Genomic DNA, 22769 nt, shown 5'->3' with positions numbered 1-22769 from the left:
CATCAGCAGTTGGTGGAGTTAGCTTTGTTGGGTATCCAAACAGAAACAGTGTTTTATTAGACAGTTGGTAATCTCCTATTACACTGCTGATAAGTATGAAAAGTATTAACAAAAAGCCTGCTACAAAGATTATTGCAGCTTACATGCCAACATCTCTTGCAGAGGATAAAAATGTAGAGAATTTCAAAGGAAAAACAGTTAAACACAATCAACTGACATAGTGACCGCATCTGGTAGAATATGTAACCTGTAGCCTTCCTCCCCTTTTACTAAAATTAGGGCAGTGCTTCTTTCTGAGGTGAAATTTAATAAGAACAAACAAAATTACATATTTGTACTAAAATAATTTGATCTCACAAATATAAAATAGGGGAAATGCAGATGGGCAATAGTTCTTCTTAAAAAGAACCAAAGGCCTTTAATAGACTACAAACATAATACGAGTCAACAAAAAAATTATGCCAGCCAAAAAAGATAATTCAATCTATAAGAGAGACATGGATGCTTAATTCTGGGTACCACTTTTTAGGCAAGACAAGAAGTTAGAAAGGGTCTAGAGGAAGGGTAAACAGGATAATAAAGGACAATGAGAGCATATCCTATGAGAAACACTTGAGGGATGTATAGCCTGTATATGAGAAGACTTAGGTGAATCATGATAGCTGTCTTTAGGTACTGGTAGGATTGTTGATGTGGAACAGGGAACACTTGCCCTGTTTGACCCAAAAGGGTAGAACTAAGAGTAATGGGTGGAAACTGATGAGAATCAAATTTAAAGTTGATGTGAGAAGAAACTTCTAAGCCATCAATCAGCTCTAGTTAGCTAGTCCAGTGCTCTTATTCCACAGAGGGAAAAAAAAACTGAGGCACAGAGGGGTTAAATGTCTTACTCAAAGTCACACAGATAGTAAGTATTAGAAAAGAGATGTGAATTAAAGGCCTTTGCCTCCAAATACAGTAAATACTCTTTCCACTGTACTGTGCTCTCTCTAAAGTAAAAGTTGGGTGACTACTTTTTGGAAAGTCTTTCTCCATTTTCCATCCTCTACTTATTCTAGAGAAGATTTTTCCTGGTTGGATTACATGGCTACTACATTCCCTTCCAATTCTAACATTATATGCTTCTGTAAATAAGTCAAGCTAGGATTCATTATGTGCCAGACAATGTACTAAGTCCTCAGACACAAATAGGAGAAAGAAGAAAGACAACCACTGTTCTAAAGGGATCATATTCTAATGGGGGAACAAAGCACATACAACGGAATTGAAAAGAGAGACAAGAGATCCCTTCCAGGGGCAAAGTGGCCTCATTTGAAGAATGCAGGATGGCTGGTCGGGGTCCCTTCTCAAAATGGAGGTTCCAGGAAGAATTTTCCAATGGTAGAAGAGTGCTAAAGGGGTGGAGAAGAAAGGTAGCCAGGGTATGGTGGTGAAGTCCAGAGAATATAAATATCTACTTACTTTCATAATTACTTTTTTTCCACTATGAAAATAGATACTTATATCCTCTGGATAATAATAAGATAATATAAATATATACTATGAGAGTAAGCTAGCTGACTCAATGAATAGATCACTGGGCATGGAGTCAAGAAGACTCATCTTTGTGAGTTCAAATCCAGCCTCAAACTTACTAGCTGTGTGACCCTGGGCAAATCACCTAACCCCTCTTTGCCTTAGTTCATTCATCTGTTAAATGAGCTGGAGAAGGAAATGGCAAACTACTCCAATATCTTTGCTAAGAAAATCCCAAGTAGGGTTACAAAGAGTTGAACACGATTGAGACAGCTCAACAAAACAACATGAAAGTAAGTACCTATTAGGTGAAAAACTCTATGCTAGATGAGATACAAAGATATAAAGCATCAGGCTCTGTCATTAATTATTGGGAAACTCATAACACATATTGAAATAACTTTTCTAGAAAATAGATCATGGTAAATACAAACAAAGCACCAATCAAGATCCACAGAAGGAGAGATAATATATTCCTGAGCATCAGAAAAGACTTCAAGGACATTAGAGACCTTCACCTGGCTCTTAAAGTATGGGTAGGACTCCAACAGGTAGGAATGAGAGACACAGAACCTTCTGAAATGAAAGGTAGGGGAAATGTATGGAAGGTGGCAGTTAATACTGTTTGACAGGAACATGGAGTATGTTTGGGGTTGGGGTGGGGATTGTGTGGAGTAAAAGTTAGAAATAAGACTAGAAAGCTAGAGTGGGATTTTGAATATTGAACTAAGGATTCTGAACTATGTTGGAGAGATAATGGGAAGTCAGTGAGGGATTTCGAGCAGAGGAGTGGCACGATCAAATTCCACATAAAGAAGATTGATTTGACAGGAGTGTGAAGGATGGATTAGAGAGGAATAAAACTGAGGGTGATAAGGCCAAACGATAGCAGCAGAAATAAACATGAAGGAGTGAGATAAAATAATGTTGTGAACAGTTATCATTTAAATACTTACCAACCTGTTTTTTGATATAATTTCTTAGTAGAATGTAAGCTCTTTGAGGGTAGAAACTGCTTTCCTTTTGTCTTCATATCCCCAACACCTAGCATTCTGGGGGTTTAATGATTGTTTGTTTGGATTGGAGTAGATCAGATGACCACCATAGGAATGTGACACTTAAAGAAGAAGAAATTATCAAATATCACAATAATGTTTCAAGCGTGGGTGCCCAGGTGGATGGTAGTATACAAGGGGCCTTTTGTTAAAAAAGGAAAACCATCCAGTAATTTATCTTTTCCATAAATTTGGATTTTACCTGTATTGATATATTTTGTATATAGGCCTACCTTATAAATGTGGAAATACACATATGCCTATAGAAGTCATGCAAAAGGCCTTTTGGAACTAATAGCAGAGGATTCTAGTAGGCCAAAATCAAATTTTGTTCGGGATTAGCATCTTAACTTAAGCTTGCAGCTGTCAGAATCATTTCTTTAACAATAACTGAAACTCAGGAAGAAGTTTTTCCATTCCTATTTATTTTCATACATATTAAAATCTGTCATCAGTTGGCAAATTCTGATTTCAGATCTGTTGTACCAGAAATCTGTAATCACACACTTGCCATGTCCATCTTTCTTCATACATTCGTAGTTGACAGATTAGGAAAAGCCAATGGATCTGTTTTATTGAAGACCATAGGGCATCAGACTGGCCAGTAAAATGTGTGGTTACAATGGCCAACAGACTAAAGATCATATTACACTGTAATATAGTGTAAGTTCTCTGAGGGTATGGTCTGTCTAGTTTTTTTTTTTTTAATATTCCCAGCATCTAGCACAGTGCACAGTGTTTAATTTAATTGAATGCTTAGGTTTAGTTCCATTGCATAACAACATGTGGATTTTGTTGATTTCAACAATGGCAAATTCTACTGGGGGACTATATATTTGTGAAAATTAAGCCAAAGGATAATTCATATCCTTTAGCAAATGTCTTGTCTTTGAAGAAGACAATGAAGGTGACAATAGTAGATCACCTCAAGTAAGAACCCAGGAAATGTTCTTCAGAATTTCCTCTTGAATGAAAACTTACCTGAGATTATTAAGCAAGCTTCCATGCCATCTATCTCCTGTACTTCAATCAATCAATCAATCAATTAGGATTCTCTGAAGCACCTACTACGTGTACTGATGTTGGATGGCCATAAGACATACAATGCAATAGCTTATGATGTATTAAAAATGAATATCACTCAAAGGATAGGGGCAGCTAGGTGGCACAGTGGATGAAATGCTGGGCCTGGAGTTAGGATGTCTCATCTTCCTGAGTTCCCCGAGCAAGTCACTTAATCCTGTTTGCCTCAGTTTCCTCATCTGAAAAATGAGCTGGAGAAGGAAATGGGAAACCACTCTAGTATCTCAGAGGAGAAAACTCTAAATGGCATAATGAAGAGTCAGACATGACTGAAAAATGACAGATCAGACAAAGGCTATGTACAATAGATCAGAGATGATCAACTGGTCCAGTGGCTGAGGTCTGAAAATGGAAAGACATGAGATACTTGTAGTCCATCTAATAGGTAACAAAAGGAGTTACTTAGTCATAGCAAGGGATGGACACTAAAAGCAGGAACAATATATTTATTAAGGATGCAATTGATTCTGTTGATTATATTTTTCCTGTGCCACTATTGATCATGCTATAGATCCATGGTCAGGAAGCTGTGGAAAGATCTCATGCCCTGACTGTTTTGGACTCAGGTGACCAGGAAGCTACATTACTCTCTTAAATCATGGTCCTCTGAATGAATTAAATCTTGGGAACCCTTTCAATACCCTTTAAAGAAGAACTAATCTAACCTGTCAAATAGAAGCAATGGACTTTCCCATAGACTAGTTAGTCTAACTCTCCCTAATAAGTCAGTGAAACTATCTTTAAGAATTAATTTAAGAATTAATTAATCTTTAAGAATTCAGACTAAGGCTTGAACCATTAAACAACTTTGTAGACACCTAAGGCAAAACAAACAAACACACCAACCAACCACAGTCACAACAAAAAAATAGGCAAACAGGAGCCAGAACCTTCAGGAAACTCTGAGTTAACAGACCCTCCTGATGAGGCTTTCTCTTTATGGAGATTAAGGAAGCTGTCTGCTCCTCAACCAATTCTACAGGTATCTCATTTAATTTTAATCCTGAGATGGAACCACCAGATTGGCCTGAATCGGGCTTGATCTAAAATAGAGGATAATGCATGATGTGTGGGAACCGGCTACAACATAAAATCAAAGAGGAACTTTTAAGAGAACAAACAAAACGTATCATCAAGGAAATATATGACAGGAAGAGAAACCAGGCTGGTCATGTAGAGATGGTGAGGGGTGACAGGCGGATGGACAATAGTGTTCCACCAGCACCCTTGTAATGTTCTGACAAAGGAAGGAAGGGCCTAGCAAACTGGGTGGACCTTCTGTGGGGGACTTAGGAGAAGACACTGAGAAGAGTCAAACAGTTTGGGTGGGTGGGTTTGCATCTGCATGTTTGGAAGGAAGTTCCAGACCGATGAATAACATTTTTGGAAGCTAAGCATATGATTTCTATTTTTCATGAGATTAGAATATAAATCCATTAGAATATTCAACAATGTGCCAAGCACTATAGTAGGCACTGGGAATAAAAAGCAAAAGTGAAGGTGTCTCTACTCTCTGTTGGGGAGACAATATATAAATAAGTATACATAAATGTATAGATATAGATAGATTGGCAAATAATACCGTAACTACAAGGTAATTTGGTGAGTCCTAATTAGGAAAGGCTTCATATAGAAGATGACACTTGAGTTGAATTTTGAAGGAAACTAGTGATTCTAAGGGGGCAGAATAGAGCAGGGAGCACTTTCCAGGCATGTATACACTTGACTTAACAAAACTCAAAAGACAAAACTTGGTACCAATGGCAAGGGTGGAGTGGGCAAGCTAGATATAGAAACTGCCACAGGATAGGGTTTCCACATCCCTTAAAAGGTGATATCCCCTTGCAGAACAAGAGGTTTTTACTACCACAGGGAGTACAGAGAGAGCAGAACTGCAGCTCTTGAATATTTTCCTTCTCCTTGGAGGGAGAAACAATTTAGGAGTGAAGCTGAGCCTAAGTAAATGCATCAGGGGTTTTGGGAGAAGATGAAAAAAAATGGTATCAGCAAGATTAGACAATAGTAGAAGGATGCAGAATCAGGAACTCTGGTTCATAGGATTGCTATCCTAGGGCCAGTCGCTGAGGACTAATCTGTGTAGATGACCTTCAAGTAATCCCCTTGGCATAGAAGGCAGTATCTGAAGTGCCTTTCTCCTGGGCTATGTCCATTCCAGACATCTGTCAAACCAGTCCTAGGAATTACATAACAATCCAAAGTACAAGCCCTCACAAATTGAACTATATCTGAAGTCTGGATCTGGATACTTCCAACTCACCTATGACTGATGAGGGATGGGGAGGTAGAGGAATGATAGAGGAACCCCAAGACTGGTGTTCCCTGCATGGGCTGCCTGGAAAAGAATTTGTGGACTCAAGCATTCTTGAGATCAAGGTGGTAAAGATTTATTACACTGTTTAGTGGGCAAGAGTTCTTAGAGAACTTGCTACCTTAGTGTGTATAGGATATTCCATAGTAAGACATTTGCCAAAGGTGCTAATTAGGTGATTCAGGGCGGGATTAGGGACTGTTTAGGGAGTGGTTAGCTCTTAAAGGAACATGTACTTTTAGTATCTATTGTGCAGGTATTTTACCCAGAGTTCACTGGGAAATAACCCAAAGCAGGGCTATATGGAGGTATGGTTTTAGTCCTGAAACATCATTAAGTCTACTAAAGGTCAGGACTGACTAATACCCAGGCTGTTCTCATCAATGTCTTGTTAGACAAGATAAATGTAAAGGGGTATACTTATGTCTAAGTCTAGGATACACAGGACTGATCAGTGAGTAGTAAATGTCATTATGACAGTACACAGACCATTCAGCCAGCACACAGCTGGTTCAAACCAATAAATTCTATAGGTGTAGTTTTGGTTGCTGTAGCAGGAAGGAACACAATGGTTTTTGCTGGGGCAGGCCGTTCTTGGGCTAGGGAGAAAATGCCTGGGACAGTGTTTTGAGGCTAAGGAGAACTGTGATTTTTAGAGAGAAATGTGATTTTAGATTTGGGTCCAAGCAGAGGCACCCAAGCACCCCATCATGACTGCAATCCGCATCTATTAAATGCCAGAGAGCAGTAATATTGGTGGGCTGGCGTTTATATAGTACTTAAAGATTTGCAAAGTACTTTAAACATGTTATCTCATTTGATCCTGATAACAAAACTCAGTGGTAGGTGCTATTATTATCTCTATTTTACAGATGAAGAAACTGAGGCGGATAGAGGTTACGTGACTTCAGGCCCACATGGCAAGTATCTGAGGTAGACTTTGAGTTCATGTTCTTCCAGACTCCAAGTCTAGAATTCTAGCCATTGTGAAACTAATAGATACCTAGAACAATGTAGAATAACAGAAAAAATGGAGAGACTGTAAATCCTGGTTTCAACTATAGATAAATGAAGGCCTGAGGTGGTTCTGTTCTTTGGGAGCTTCTGGTTTAGACCATTTATCCACTGTGTGAGTACAGGGCCAACCTTAGGCAAAATTGCAAAGTAGGTCCTCCAGCCTACTTTCTCTTCCCCTAGGGTAATACTAATAACATTTATATAGCACCTTAAGATTTGCAAAATATTTTACAAATATCTTTGATTTTCACAACCCTGGGAGGTAGGTGGCACTATTATCCTCATTTTGCAGATGAGAAAACTGAGGCTTAGAGAGATTAAGAGACTTGTTCAGCGTTACAAAGTTAGGAAAGATATATGCGGAAATCTGAACTCGGGTCTTCCTGACTCCAATTCTAATACATAGAGTACTGCCTCCCACAAGTTCTGGCTCTGAATCCAGTGCTCTTTCTAATACCCCATTGTTTTTATTTTAAAATGCTGTTGCTTTCTTTTATCTTTACATCATCTCTGTTTTCAAATATGCTCCCTGCCAATTGTCTATTAAAAATAATGAAAAACAGTTAAAACTAAACTCCGTATTAACAAAGTCTGATAATCACTGCCTCATTTTTGAAAAGTTATCATCCCCTTCACTAAATATTTAAAAGCATGGGATTACTTTATTAAAAGTGTCTTTAATTCAGTGTACATATTTTATGAACTATCAGTCCAATCTTTCAGCATTCTCATGAGAAGGTTTGAAATTCTTCCTTCTTATTCTTATTATAGTGGAATTTGAAATCATCTATGGGGGCCATCCCAAGCAATCACACACTGAATTCATATATTCAGTCATATGCTGATATTGCCTTAAGAAGTAGACTCATGAAGAAATTACTTGTAGTTCTGTTTTGCTTTGCTTTTTCCCCTTGAAAATTAAAAGAGATGAAAAGACATAATCAGTCTTTTTTAATCTTTTCTTTCCTTTTTCTTTCCAGTGCAGGTGGCAAAGAGTGGAATTGTCATTTTGTCCTTTCCCTTCTTTAATGTCACTGAAGTCTTAGCTAAATAGAGGAGCTTTGGTTAATTTGATGGTAGTATAGGCAATCCTCTATTTTCAGTGTCCATTGTTCTGCCTTTTCAAGTTAGTTTAATTAACATGTGTTCTACTCCTCAGTGCCTTGATCCATGCTGCATGTTTTTACAATTGGGTCCCATGGATATGGTAGCTTCAGGAAAAAAATGTACAAAGGAATAGTTCCTTCACTAGCCATTATTGATCACACACACACACACACACACACACACACACACACACACACACACACACACACACACACACACACACACACACTCTCACCCCCAAAAGCACAAAAAAACATTTTTAAAAATCCCCTGATGCAAGGATCCTGAGCATCCATCCCTAAGCCAAAAGATCTGGATCCATTGTTGACTCCACATCTTACCATCTGGGTAGTCTTGGACCAATCTTTTACCTTTCCAAGTCTTAGTTTCCTTATGTGTAATATTCATGGATAGTGATACTTGACTTTATAACTCAGAGGGTTATTCTAGAAATCAATCAAGCCATCAATGAGATTTATTAAGTCTTCCTTATACGTTAGGCTTTGTATTAAATACTTTGGCTACAAAGAGCAACAAATCAGTTCTTGTCCTCAATTAGCTTATATTCCAACGTAGAAAGCAGCACATACATAAATATAAGATACATTGGAGAAGAAAATTGTTCTAATATTTTTGCCAGTATTGATGTGCTATGGTCCATGGGATCACAAAGAGTTAGACGCAACTGAATGAACAAACAAGATACACACTGAGTAAATGGAAGATAAACTTGGAAGGAAGGAAGGAAAAGAAAGAAATAAAAGAAGGAAGAAAGAAAAAAGGAAGGACAGAAAAAGAAGGAAGGAAGGAAGGAGGAAGATAGAGAATAGGGGAAGAAAACAAGCATTTATTAAACATCTATGTATCAGACACTGTGCTAAGTACTTTACAAATATCTCCTTTGACTTCACAACAACCTTGGAAAGAAGGTACTATTATTATCCACATTTTACAGTTGAGGAAACTGAGGCAAACAGGTTCATTTTTACTTTTTTTGGTGACTTGTCCAGGGTCACATAACCAGTGTATTTGAACTGACTTCTGATTGGCTGACTCCAGGCCCAGAGCTCTGTACTCTGATCATGAAAATGAGAATTAAAAGACCTGGTTTCTGGCTTAGCTATTAACAAGCTCTCTGACTTTTGACAAATCATTTTAGCTTCATGGTCTTCAATTTCCTCCTCTAAAAAATGTGCATAAGATTAGATGGTTTTCTTCCAGCTGTGATACTCCATGACCTGGAGGCTTATAATTGTTGAATTTGAATTTCCATGGTAGACACAAATAGACTTGGTAAGCAGGAAGGCAATAAGCACTTAGCAAACACTATTGCCATTCACTGTGCTAAGAGCTGAGGATACAAATTTAAACAAAAGGAAACAGTTCTTGCCCATGAGAAGTTTATATTCTTAAGAAGAAAGATAACACATGAAAAGGAACTGAAAAGAGGAAATGGAGAAGGACACTTCCACAAAGCCAGTGGTACTTCACTGGGTTAGAGGCAGCTAGGCTGTGTAGTAGACAGAGCCTGGGACCTAGAGTCAGAAAGATTAGAGTTGAAATTCAGCCTCAGACAAGTCCCTTAAATTCTGTTTACCACAGTTACCTTGGTTGTAACATGGGGGTAAAATAATACCACCTACTGCCCAGAGTTATTTTGAGGCTCAATCAAGATAATAGTTGTAAAATACTTAGCACATTTCAGGCACTATCTTAATGCTATCTGTTATCATTGTTATTATATGCAATCCCATTCATGCAGACATTCTTTCCATTGCTGTAGATTGCAAATAAGTCACTTCTCAAGCTGTATATCTGTTTTGGAAGCCTCTTTACATTTTGTGAGTAAAAGTGCAACAGCTTTGGGTTGTCTATATATTTTTTTGCTGAGGCCACATGACAGGACCATTTCCTTTTCTGATCTCATTTTCAGCTTAATACTGGAATCAGTTTTTTTGGGGGGTGGGGTACATTTTATGAACTTTGTTCCATGACCAGTCTGCCTTCTCACCCTGAAACTTCTCTCAATGTCTTGACCTTTTCACTCCGGAACATTAGCTTTCTCCATTTTGGGGAAAGGCCTAGGCTGGGAGGCGGTGCTGAGATGGTGGAAAAAAGGCAGAAAACTGCAAGAGCTTTCCCCAGTTTCCCTTGAAACAACTTTAAATCATTCCTCAAAGCAAATTCTGGAGCCACAGAACCCACGAAAGGACAGGGTAAGACAATTTCCCAGCCCAAGATAACTCAAAAGAACTACAGGAAAACTTTGTCTCACTTGGTTAAAAGGGGAGCACAGCCCAGCATAGTTAGTGTCTAGGTAAGTCAGCAAGAAGTCCCTACTCTCACCATAGATCAGCAACCAAGGCACCCTGCCCTGGTTCAGCAATCCAGAAGTACAGCCAGCCAGCTGTGAGGCTTCTAGTGCAGCCGGCTAGAGGTCAGGTCTCAGAAGTCTAGAGGCCCTGGCACATAAAGCCAGCGACCAAACCCTTGGCCCCTGGTGTAAGAAGATTGGAACAGTTCCCCCTGTACCCCAGAAGCAGAGTTCAATTTTAAAAGTCACAAAATAGACTTGAAAAATGAGCAAAAATTTTAAAAAGCCCTAACCATAGAAAGCTATTATGGTGACAGGGAAAATCAAAACACAAACTGAGAAGAGAACAATGTCAAAATGTCTATATGCAAAGCCTCAAAGAGAAATATGAATTGGTCTCAAGCCTAATGACTCCATGAGACAGCAAGAAATGATAAGACAAAATCAAAAGAATGAAAAAAATAGAAAATGTAAAATGCCTCATTGGAAAAACAACTGACCTAGAAAACAGGTCAAGGGGTATAATTTAAAAATTATTTTACCACCTGAAAGTCATGACAAAAAAAGAGCCTAGGCATCATCTTTCAAGAATTTATCAAGGCAAACTGCCCTGATATCCTAGAACCAGAGGATAAAATAGTAATTGAAAGAATCCACTTATCACCTGCTGAAAGAAATCTCAAAATGAAAACTCCCAGGAATGTTGTAGTCCAATTCCACAACTCATTGAAGCACCAATGGTTTTGTAAAACAGTGTTCATCTTATTCGTCATTTATTTTGAGAAGAAATAGAAATAAAGAGAAGGACTGCACCTGTGATTCATTGATATAGGTAATTCCCAGATGAAGAAACTTCCTTTACCAAAGCAGCAAATGATATCTCTGTACAACTAAGTTTTGGAGAGTTGCTTAGAACATTGAGAGGCTAAATGATTTGCCCAGGGTCACTCCACCAGTATTCATCAGGAGAAGGACTTGAGTCTAGGTCTTCCTGGATCTGAGACCAGCTTTCTTATCTACTGATTCTCAGAGAGGAAATTCATTCTTCATTTATAATATGATTTCTTTTGAAAAAATACCATCAACCTTATAACAATCTGTGTGATGACAATTGACCCTTCAATAAAATTTTCAGAAATGAATTGTAAAGAAAACAGATCCTTCAAAAACAGGAACTTCAAAAGGGGAGACATTACTGAATGATTATGAAAAGGAGAAAATCTGGAAGTAGAAGAGGAATAAAATAATATTACAACTCTCCATCTACAATTAATATGAGGAAAGATACAGCTAGTGCTGGAGAAGGCCGAGGATATTATTTCAAGTGAGAAAAGCCTATGAGTGCCAGAAAATGGAATAAGCATGAGAATAAGAGGTCCAAAATAAAGAAAAATCTGTTAGCTATAGAATGGGAATTCCAGAGGCACAATAGATGAAAGAGGTAGAATTGGATTGGAAGATGGGAGGGGTATGGACATAAAGGAACAGAAAGTGATTAGGATAGTAATAAGTGATGATATTCACTCACATACTCTCCATCATTTTCTCAATCTTGGGTTGAATGGATGAATGAATATAAAAGCATTTATTAAGCAATTACTACGTGTCAAGTACTGGGGATATAGACACAAGAACAAAGATGGTTCCTGCCCTTGAGGAGCTTAAATAAGGGGTGGCCAGAGAAGGGTACTCTGGATCATAAAGTTAAAGGGGTGATGAGTGCAGCAGTAGAGGAGGTAGTTGGCATACCCCATTCATAAACAAAGGCAGAGGTGATTTGCTCAAAGTTCATGGTCATAGAAGTGGATGAGAGTTGGAGGAAAAGATATATGCATGAGATGGCAAAAAAAGTTGTAGTAATGGCAATATTGCTTTAAGAATGATTTTGAGTGACTAAGTCATTTTGACTATTAAGAATGCACAAATTAAAGATAAAGGATAAAATGGACGGGGGTGGAGCCAAGATGGCAGAGTAAGAACAGGGACTTGCTTGAACTCTCCATCAAACCCCTCCAAATACCAGTAAAAAATGACTCTAAACAAACTCTAGAGCAGCAGAAGCCACAAAATGACAGAGTGAAACAAATTTCCCGCCCCAGACAACCTGGAAGGTCTATAGGAAAGGTCTGTTGCACCAGTCTGAGAGAAGAGTATATAGTTCAGTGTATGCTGGGCCAGCACAGAGCAGGCCTCAGGGCACTGAATCACTGGCAGCTGTGGCATTTTCCAGATTTCTCAAATGCAAAGACAACTTAGAAGGTCAGAAGGAAAGGTCTGTGGGATCTGATTGAGAGAGGAGTACAGTCCAGCCACAGACCCAGGGTGGCAGGAAGGGAGGCAGCAGCAATACTGACAGCTTCCAGAGCTCTTGGCCCACAGTTGGCAGGGGGAATCAAGCAGCTGATCAGAAGAGGATTACAGGGATCTCTTTGCTGGTGCTGAGGTAGAATTCTCTTGCTTTGCCAATGCTTGGATCTAGGTCCCAGTATTGCGTGGTGGCCCTGGGGTGAGAAGAAGTGCTGGCATGGCAGAGCTTGTAGCAGCAGTGGACAGGGAATCCTCTTCAGAGTTCCAGAGCAGAAAAGAGTGCTTGTGGTCACAGATCAGAGCATAGACCAGGAGAGGAGCAAACACTTCTCCTTTGATCATACAACCTTGGAAGAGCTCAAAATTTACAGGTCCCTAGAAGTGTCTCTGAAAACAGCTGCACAAAGCCCCTGAAGCTTGGGTCAGTTTGCCCTCTATCCTGGAAGCAGAGTCCTTCCTTAGCAAAGAGCTAAAAAGTCCAGTAATTGGATGGGAAAATAAGCAAACAGTGGGGAAAAAAATCAGACTATACAATCTTTGGTAACAAAGAAAATCAAAACATACAATCCAAAGAAGACGATAAAGTTAGAACTTCTACATTCAAAGTCTTCAAAAAAATATGTCCTGGTATCAGGCCATGGAAGAGCTCAAAAAGGATTTTGAAAATCAAGTAAGAGAAGTAGAGGAAAAATTGGAAAGAGAAATAAGTGGTGGAAGAAAATCATGAAAAATGAGTCAACAGCTTGCTAAAGGAGACCCAAAAATATGCTGAAGAAAATAACACTTTAAAAATAGACTAACCCCAAAATAAAGGACACCAGAAAGATACTCTCTGCATTCAAGAATGTATAGAATGCATAGAATATTTTTTACATATATATGTGTGTATAACATATGTGTGTATACACATATAGATATATGCACATACATGTATTTGTATTTAATGGTATACATCTCCAGGGCAGGGAGGACCAAAGGAAAAAAAGAAACTTACATGAAAAATTTACTGTGTATTTGAAGGGAATAGCAAATTGCACATGGTAGATTTGCAGTTTCATGTGAAATCATTTTTTATTGTATTGTGTTATGGAAATTCATGCTTTGTTCTATGAATTGAAAATAAAATTAATTTTAAAAAAGAGAATGATGGGAAGGTTCATTAATTTCCCCCCACTCACATATAACTTCTTAATATATGAGGCTATCCGGGGGCGGAGCCAAGATGGCGGAGTAGAAAGACGCACATACACATAGCTCCGAACCCACAACCCATAGAACAGCTACAGGGAAGTAAACTCACGGCGAATTCTGCACCCAGAGGCCACGGAACATTGGAGCAAGGGAGATTTCTGTTCCAGAGAGACCTGCAAACCTCTTGCGGGGGGTCCTTCACGCTGCGGACTGGGCGCCAGGACTGGGAGCTGAGTGCAGCCCTGCCGCGGTCGCAGCACCGAGAGGAAAAGATCCGAGCGGGCTTCATGGACGGGACCTCCAGCAGCCACGCGGGTCCCTCCACCCACAGAGGGACCTGCAAACCTCTCGCAAAAGGTCCGTCACGCTGCAGACGCGGAGCCCAGCCCAGACCTGCCCTGGCCGCAACACCGAGAGGTACAGATCCGAGCAGGCTTCAGGGACAGGATCTCCAGCAGCCGCACAAGTCCCTCCACCCACAGGTGACAGGGGTCAGTGAGAGAGTCTCTTTGGCTGGTTGAGGGGGGAGTGGGGTGCCCCCATAACTCAGGCCCCTCCGGGAGGTAGAAGCTGAGAGGCAGCTGCAGACCAGGGCTCCCCAAGGGGGCAGGAGCCTGGATCCATTGTGGAAGGTCTGTGCATAAACCCCCTGAGGGAACTGAGCCTGAGAGGTGGCCCTGCCCCGACCTGACCACCTGAACTTAATTCTCACACTGAATAGCAGCCCTGCCCCTGCCAAAAGCCCTAAGGCTGGAAGCAGCATTTGAATCTCAGACCCCAAATGCTGGCTGGGAGGATCAGGAGGCGAGGTGGGTGTGAGGAGAATATTCAGAGGTCAAGTCACTGGCTGGGAAAATGCCCAGAAAAGGGAAAAGAAATAAGACTATAGAAGGTTACTTTCTTGGTGAACAGGCATTTCCTCCCTTCCTTTCTGATGAGGAAGAACAATGTTTACCATCAGGCAAAGACACAGAAATCAAGGCTTCTGTGTCCCAGCCCACCCAATGGGCTCAGGCCATGGAAGAGCTCAAAAGGAATTTTGAAAATCAAGTTAGAGAGGTAGAGAAAAAGCTGGAAAGAGAAATGAGAGACATGAAGTCAAAGCATGAACAGCAGATCAGCTCCCTGCTAAAGGAGACCCAAAAAAATGTTGAAGAAAATAACACCTTGAAAACTAGCCTAACTCAATTGGCAAAAGAGGTTCAAAAAGCCAATGAGGAGAAGAATGCTTTCAAAAGCAGAATTAGCCAAATGGAAAAGGAGATTCAAAAGCTCACTGAAGAAAATAGTTCTTTCAAAATTAGAATGGCACAGATGGAGGCTAAGGACTTTATGAGAAAGCAAGAAATCACAGAACAAAGCCAGAAAAATGGAAAAATGGAAGAGAATGTGAAATATCTCATTGGAAAAACAACTGACCTGGAAAATAGATCCAGGAGAGACAATTTAAAAATTATGGGACTACCTGAAAGCCATGAACAAAAGAAGAGCCTAGACATCATCTTTCATGAAATTATCAAGAAAAACTGCCCTGAGATTCTAGAACCAGAGGGCAAAATAAATATTCAAGGAATCCACAGAACACCACATGAAAGAGATCCAAAAGGAGAAACTCCTAGGAACATTGTGGCCAAATTCCAGAGTTCCCAGGTCAAGGAGAAAATATTGCAAGCAGCTAGAAAGAAACAATTCAAGTATTGTGGAAATACAATCAGGATAACACAAGATCTAGCACCCTCTACATTAAGGGATCGAAGGGAATGGAATAGGATATTCCAGAAGTCAAAGGAACTAGGACTAAAACCAAGAATCACCTACCCAGCAAAACTGAGTATAATACTTCAGGGGAAAAATTGGTCTTTCAATGAAATAGAGGATTTTCAAGCATTCTTGATGAAAAGACCAGAGCTGAAAAGAAAATTTGACTTTCAAACACAAGAATGAAGAGAACCATGAAAAGGTGAACAGCAAAGAGAAGTCATAAGGGACTTACTAAAGTTGAACTGTTTACATTCCTACATGGAAAGACAATATTTGTAACTCTTGAAACATTTCAGTATCTGGGTACTGGGTGGGATTACACACACACACATGCACACATACATAGAGACAGAGTGCACAGAGTGAATTGAAGAGGATGGGATCATATCTTAAAAAAAAATGAAATCAAGCAGTGAGAGAGAAATATATTGGGAGGAGAAAGGGAGAAATTGAATGGGGCAAATTATCTCTCATAAAAGAGGCAAGCAAAAGACTCATTAGTGGAGGGATAAAGAGGGGAGGTGAGAGAAAAACATGAAGTCTACTCTCATCACATTCCACTAAAGGAAAGAATAAAATGCACACTCATTTTGGTATGAAAACCTATCTCACAATACAGGAAAGTGGGGGACAAGGGGACAAGCAGGGTGGGGGGGATGATAGAAGGGAGGGCATGGGGAGGAGAGTGCAACTCGAGGTCGACACTCATGGGGAGGGATAGGATCAGAAGAGAATAGAAGTAATGGGGGACAGGATAGGATGGAGGGAAATATAGTTAGTCCTATACAACACAACTATTATGGAAGTCATTTGCAAAACTATACAGATTTGGCCTATATTGAATTGCTTGCCTTCCAAAGGGAAGGAGTGGAGAGGGAGGGAGGTAAAGAAGTTGGAACTCAAAGTGTTAGGATCAACTGTAATGTTCTTACCACTAGGAAATAAGAAATACAGGTAAAGGGGTAAAGAAAGCTATCTGGCCCTACAGGACAAAAGAGAAGACGGAGACAAGGGCAGAGAGGGATGATAGAAGAGAGAGCAGATTGGTCATAGGGGCAATTAGAATGCTTGGTGTTTGGGGGGGGAGGGGATAAAAGAGGAGAAAATTTGTAACCCAAAATTTTGTGAAAATGAATGTTAAAAGTTAAATAAATAAATTTAATTAAAAAAATATATGAGGCTATCCTACTTCACTCTTATACTTTCTAAGAATTAACTAGTTAATTAATTTTTGGTTTTCAGCACTCACTTCTATAAGATTTTAAGTTCTAAATCTTCCTCCCTCCACTTCTCTACCCCTAGACAGCATGTAATATGATGTAAGCTATACATGCATGATCATACTAAATATATTAATAGGCATGCCCTAAATTTCTAATTCTTTGTCAACACAAAAAGAGTAGCTATAAAAATTTTTGTACATGTGGGTCCTTTTCCCTTTTTTATAACTCTTTGCTGGATCAAAGGGTATGCCTAGTAATATAGCCCTTTGGGTATAGTTTCAAATTGTTCTCCAGAATGGTTGGATCAGTTCACAACTCTACCAAAAATGCATTAGTGTTCCAATTTTCCCACATCCCTCCAACATTTATCATATTCTTTTCCGTCATATTAGCCAATCTGATAGGTATGAGTTAGAACCTCAGAGTTGTTTTAATTTGCATTTCTCTAATCCATAGTGATTTAGAACATTTTTTTAACATGACTATAGAGAGTTTCAATTTCTTCCTCTGAAAACTGCCTGTTCATATCTTTTAACCACTTATCAATTGGGGAATGACTTGAATTCTTATAAATTCAACTCATTTCTCTATATATTTTAGAAATGAGGTCTTCATCAGCTGTAAAAATTGTTTCTCAACTTTCTGCTTCCCTTGGTTGCACTGGTCTTGTTTGTGCAAAACCTTTTCAATTTAATGTAATCAGAATCATCCATTTTGTATTTCATAATGTTCTGTATCTCTTGTTTGGTCATAAATCATTTCTCCATAAATCTGACAGGTAAACCATGCCTTGCTCTCCTAGTTTGCTTATAGTATCAGCCTTTAAATCTAAATCATGTACCCATTTTGACTTTATCTTGGTGTATGGTGTAAAATGTTGGTCTATGCCTACTTTCTACCATACTATTTTACAGTTTTCCAAGAAGTTTTTGTCAAATAGTGAGTTTTTATCCCAGAAGCTAAAGTCTTTGGATTTATCAAATAGTAGATTACTATAGTCGTTGACTATTGTGTCCTATGTACTTAACCTATTCCATTGATCCATCACTCTATTTCTTAGCCAGTATCAAGCAGTTTTGGTGATAGCCACTTTATAATGCAGCTTAAGAAATGCACCTTCCCTTTCATTTCTTTTCATTAATCCCATTGATATTCTGGATCTTTTGCTCTTCCAGATGAATTTTGTTATTGTTTTTTCTAGCACTATAAAATAATTTTTGGTAGTTTGATAATAATTTAGTCAGAATTGTTATTTTTATTACATTAGTTTGGCCTACCCATGAGCAACTGAAATTTTTCCAATTATTTAGATCTAACTTTATTAATACATTAATGTAACTTCATTACAAAATTATTGGTAATCTTTGTGAGAGCAAGTTCTATATAGTGGTTGGGTCAGAAGCCAGATTTCAAGGCAACGAGAAGAAAATGAATAGTGAGGACGTGAAAGTAACTAACACAGACAAATCCTTCTAGAAGTTTGATAGTGAAGGGGAAGAAAGACACTAGACAATAACTTGAAGGTGTGATAGATTTTTTTTTTAAAGAATGGGATATTGCTTACCATTTTTATAGACATCAGAAGAAAGAGTAAGATTGGGAAAGACAACGGAAGAAAGAGAAGGAGAAAGATTGATAGTGTTGAGTTCCAGGAGGAGATGTTTTAGAATGAGGCCACAAATATGATGGTGGTTAATCCTGGTAATCCTGAGCAGAATGGCCATATCTTCCTTAAATATAGGAGTAAAAAGAAAAGAAATGAGCAAATGGAGAGTAGTTTTGAGGTATAAAGTAGGAAATAAGCTTTTTATCTTATCTAGGTGTCATAACATTTTACATGTAGTAGCTGCTAGAAGATATGATACAGAGGATTAAGCATTAGATTTGTAGTGAGGAAGACCTGAGTTCAAATTCTGCCTGTGACTCTTTCTTGTTCTTAGATTTTTAGCTCTTTCTTGTCCTTGGCAAGTCACTTAATCTTTTTCAGCTGTAGTTTCCCTATCTGTAAAGTAAGGATAAAAATAATATCTACCTCCTAGTGTTGTGAGAATCAAATTAATATATCCAAAGCACACTAATGTACTACATAAATGCTATTATTACCAATTGATTAATTGGCTACTATACTTTTAGCACTTGGGCTATCTTGTGTTAAATTTTTTAGATGTTTGCTTTATTGATTTGTTGTTGTCATTGTTTCCAGGATAGGTGATTTTAGTGGTATGGAAGCTTCTGTTGAGAAAGCTCCCTCTAACATACAAATCAGCAAACTGTACTGCAACTTAGAACCCTTAAAGTATTATATCTTGAAGTGAGAAGTTAAGTGATTTGCCCAGAGTCACATAGTCAATATACAACAAAGATGAGACTTAACTTTCACATAGAATAGTATTGGAACGGTCAAAGTTGACCGATGTGATGTTTGGTTTTGCTGAATTCCTCTCTTCCCCAACTCCCTTCTTTTGTCTTCCTTCTTTGTTATAAGGAATAGCTTTCTGGGTAGAAAATTAGGAAGAAGACATTTGGAAATGAATGTGGTATAAAGCAAAAGATATGTTAATTTTTAAAAAAATGAAATGTAGAGAAAAAATAATGGTGTCAGTAATGGTGAGGCTAATTGAAATGAAGCTCTCCTTAATTCATTGGTCAAACTCTTGGAGTCATATTTTCCTTATCTGTGGTTGTTGTTGTGTGTCCTTCATTTTCAAAGAGGACTAGTAACATCATGGGGTGTTGTCTTGACTTGCTCATGAATTGGATTTAAGTGAGGCAGAGTTGCTCAAGTCATAAACCTCACTCTGTCTTCCAGAGTCATTGAAGTCCAGAGGCAAGACAAAAGTCAGGACAATTGGTGATAGCCCAGGACACAGTGGATGATGCAGTCTCTGAGGTCTGACCATGCTCAGTTGCTTTCAAGGCCAATGGAAGAAACTGTTCTTATACTCCCTTTCTTCAGATGCTTGGGGTAGATATCCCCCTAACTCACCAATGTGTTTGAGGTACGCTGGTTACTCTCAACCTAATTTAGCCTTTCTGCTAAGATGGTTTTGTTGTGGTGTGGCTTCTGCACATGCTACAGCTTCTTGGAGCCACAGGTGAGAGTTGAATGCCAGGTGGTCCCCAAAAGTGGATGGGCAGCCACGAAAAGGGCTTGGCAAACCCTTGGCAAACTAGAGGTACTAGTCCTCCTCTACACACCATACATCTTTTCCTTATCTGCATACCGGAAAATTATAGACACATTGCAATCAGCTTTAATTACCTCATGACCAAGTAAACTGTGAGTTATCCATTTGGGCTTTTGCTTTAATAAAGATTTCCAGAAAATTAAAAAAGAACTCCGGAAAATAAAAAAAAATCTATTGTGAAGCTTTTCAGCTTCAGCTTTTTAAAAAAAATTAACATATCTTTTGCTTTATACCACATTCATTTCCAAATGTCTTCTTCCTAATTTTCTACCCAGAAAGCTATTCCTTATAATAAAGAAGAAAGACAAAAGAAGGGAGTTGGGGAAGAGAGGAATTCAGCAATTTTAAATGGAAATTAATTAATGCACACAAAGACTTATGGGGTATTGATCCTTCTACAGACAATTGATCTTCTCCAACAAACGGATGGAATAGATTTTGGTGGGTGGCTTTGGTTTCAACTGCCAGGAAGCAGCTTTGTAGGAAGGAATGATGGATCTAGAATGAGAGGAAGTGGGTTTAAATTCTGCTTTTGCTATTTACCACCTGTGCAACTGGGTAAGTCACCTAATCTTCCTGGTCCTCAGTTTATTTTCTATAAAATGAGGGGTGTGATAAGATTAACTATATTTCCCTGACTCAACTTCTTTCTATCATTTATAACCCGGGAATGCCCAGGCTTCTTCTGTTCCTCTAATCTTTAGGAATTAGCTTTCCCTAAAAGTAGGCAAAGCTGTCTGGGACCTGATTGGCCCTGACTTCCCTGATACAATTCTTTGTGACTTACATGCATAAAATCTTCCAACCACCAGCCAATTGAAGCCTCTAAGACATGATGGACTTCTGAAGACCACAGAAAACACCATATCCTGTCCTGACGACCAGATGAGTTTCTATATGGAGACCAGGGTGAGGACTGTATCCTTGTTGCATATCTTTGCTGTGTTAGGGCAAAGTAAACCCTCTTCTGTTGGTTACAGCTAGGTGACTAAGAGGATAGAGTGCTGGGCTGGGAGCCTCAGACACTTACTAGCTGTGTGACCCTGGATAAATCACTTAACCTCTGTTGTCTTAATCCACTGGAGAAGGAAATGGCAAATCACTCCAGTATCTTTGCCAGGAAAATTCCATGGACAACATTGGCATGCTATGTATAGTCCACAGGTCATAAAGAGTCAGACACAACTAAACAACAATAAAAACTCCCTTTGTTAACTCTTCAATGACTTTCAAATGCTACATTTTATTCCAACATAGATCCTGAACTAAGAATCTTAGTGTTAGATCTGCCTCCAATTAGAGGGTTGGACTATATGGTCTCTGAGGTTTCTTCTAGTACTAAATCTATAATCTTTTGTTTCTGAGATACTGCTACCTGTGCTATGGCTTATGGAAGGGTTTATTAAAGCATAAATCTACTTAAATGAGTAAATAAACTATTTTATTAAACTAGAATCTTCTGAATATTCTCTCCAAGTATTATAGATCCCAGTTGTGAGTTACCAATCCTTTCTTCATAAAAATATTTTGATTTATAGAATCATGGAAGCTCAGATTTAGAAAGAACCTCAAAAGTCATCTATCCAGAGAAATCCCCTCAGGAACATCTTCAACATATCATTTAGGCTCCACTTATGGAACTGTATTAAAGAGAACTTACCACCCCTGGAGGCAATCCATTTCACTTCCTAGCAAAGTTGTTATAGGTAATTTTTCCTTAAATGGAGTCCAATTTTCTTTGCAACTTCCTCTCACTCATTAGAGTTTGTTCCCTTGAAGCCAAGCAAAACAAAATTTAATCCCTCTTACTTAGGACATCTCTTCAAATTCAAATTCTTTAAGTCAACTATCAAGCCAACCACTCAAGTTAACTTCAGGCTGGCCCATAAGAACCTCTCCCAGTGCTTAGGAACCAACAATCAGCAGCAGATGAGACACATCTGAGCTAGCTCCTCCACGAAGGGTTTCAGGAGAATCAGTTTGAGTCCTACAGTCAATTAGAAGGTATTACCTGTAGCTTGCTCTCAGATTCAATGCTGAACTCCCTGGCTTGAATATTCTCTGTTGAATCTAGCTTCCTGCTTGTCTTTTACCCTTATTTTTTTTTTTCATTTTCTGAAGAAACCCTCATTCTGACCTAGCTACACTTCTGGTTTTGCTTACTTGGATATTGATTTGGATGTTATCTCTCTTTTTCTTAGGAGAATTCTGACTCCGTTTCCCCCAAATGAGCTAATGACCCACATATGATAACCTCCCCTGTGGTCAATTCTACAGTATCACATAAGGAATTTGTCTAAGGAGCAGCCTTAAACAAATTACTTGTTGCCAAAGGCACTGCAATTCACCAGAAGGGTTCCAGGGATGACAGAGGAAGAAGCTACTGAAAATTCTTAAGCAAGAGAGTGCCACTGTCATACTTGTATCTCAAAAATGTTAATTTGACAGGAGTGTGAAGAATGGATTGGAGAGGGCAAAGATGGAAAGCAGGGAGACCAATTAGGAGGGAATTACAATAGTTTGGCAACAGCAGATAAGGAGCTGCTCAGGGTAAGGCCTGTGTGAGTGGAGAGGTAATAGATATGAGAGATGTTACAGAGGTGAAATTGACAAGACTTGGTGAATGACCAAATGATGGCAGAAGTGAGGGAGAGTCAACAGTGACTGCTTACATGCCCA

General features: G+C 38.9%; 1 long non-coding RNA gene across 1 annotated transcript in view; it reads right to left on the bottom strand.

Annotated features, from left to right (window-relative positions):
- Positions 1-22067, bottom strand: part of LOC140531712 (uncharacterized) — a 39633-nt gene extending 17566 nt beyond the window's left edge. The window contains exon 1 of the long non-coding RNA XR_011976408.1: positions 21751-22067. This is a non-coding gene — a long non-coding RNA (uncharacterized lncRNA). The remainder of the gene's footprint in view (positions 1-21750) is intronic.
- Between the last annotated feature and the right edge of the window lie 702 nt (positions 22068-22769).

Source organism: Notamacropus eugenii, chromosome 3 (assembly GCF_028372415.1).
Source record: "Notamacropus eugenii isolate mMacEug1 chromosome 3, mMacEug1.pri_v2, whole genome shotgun sequence".
In the NCBI taxonomy this organism is placed as follows: Eukaryota; Metazoa; Chordata; class Mammalia; order Diprotodontia; family Macropodidae; genus Notamacropus; species Notamacropus eugenii.
Note: the sequence above shows the minus strand (reverse complement) of the source record. Positions and strands in the feature narration are given on the sequence as shown.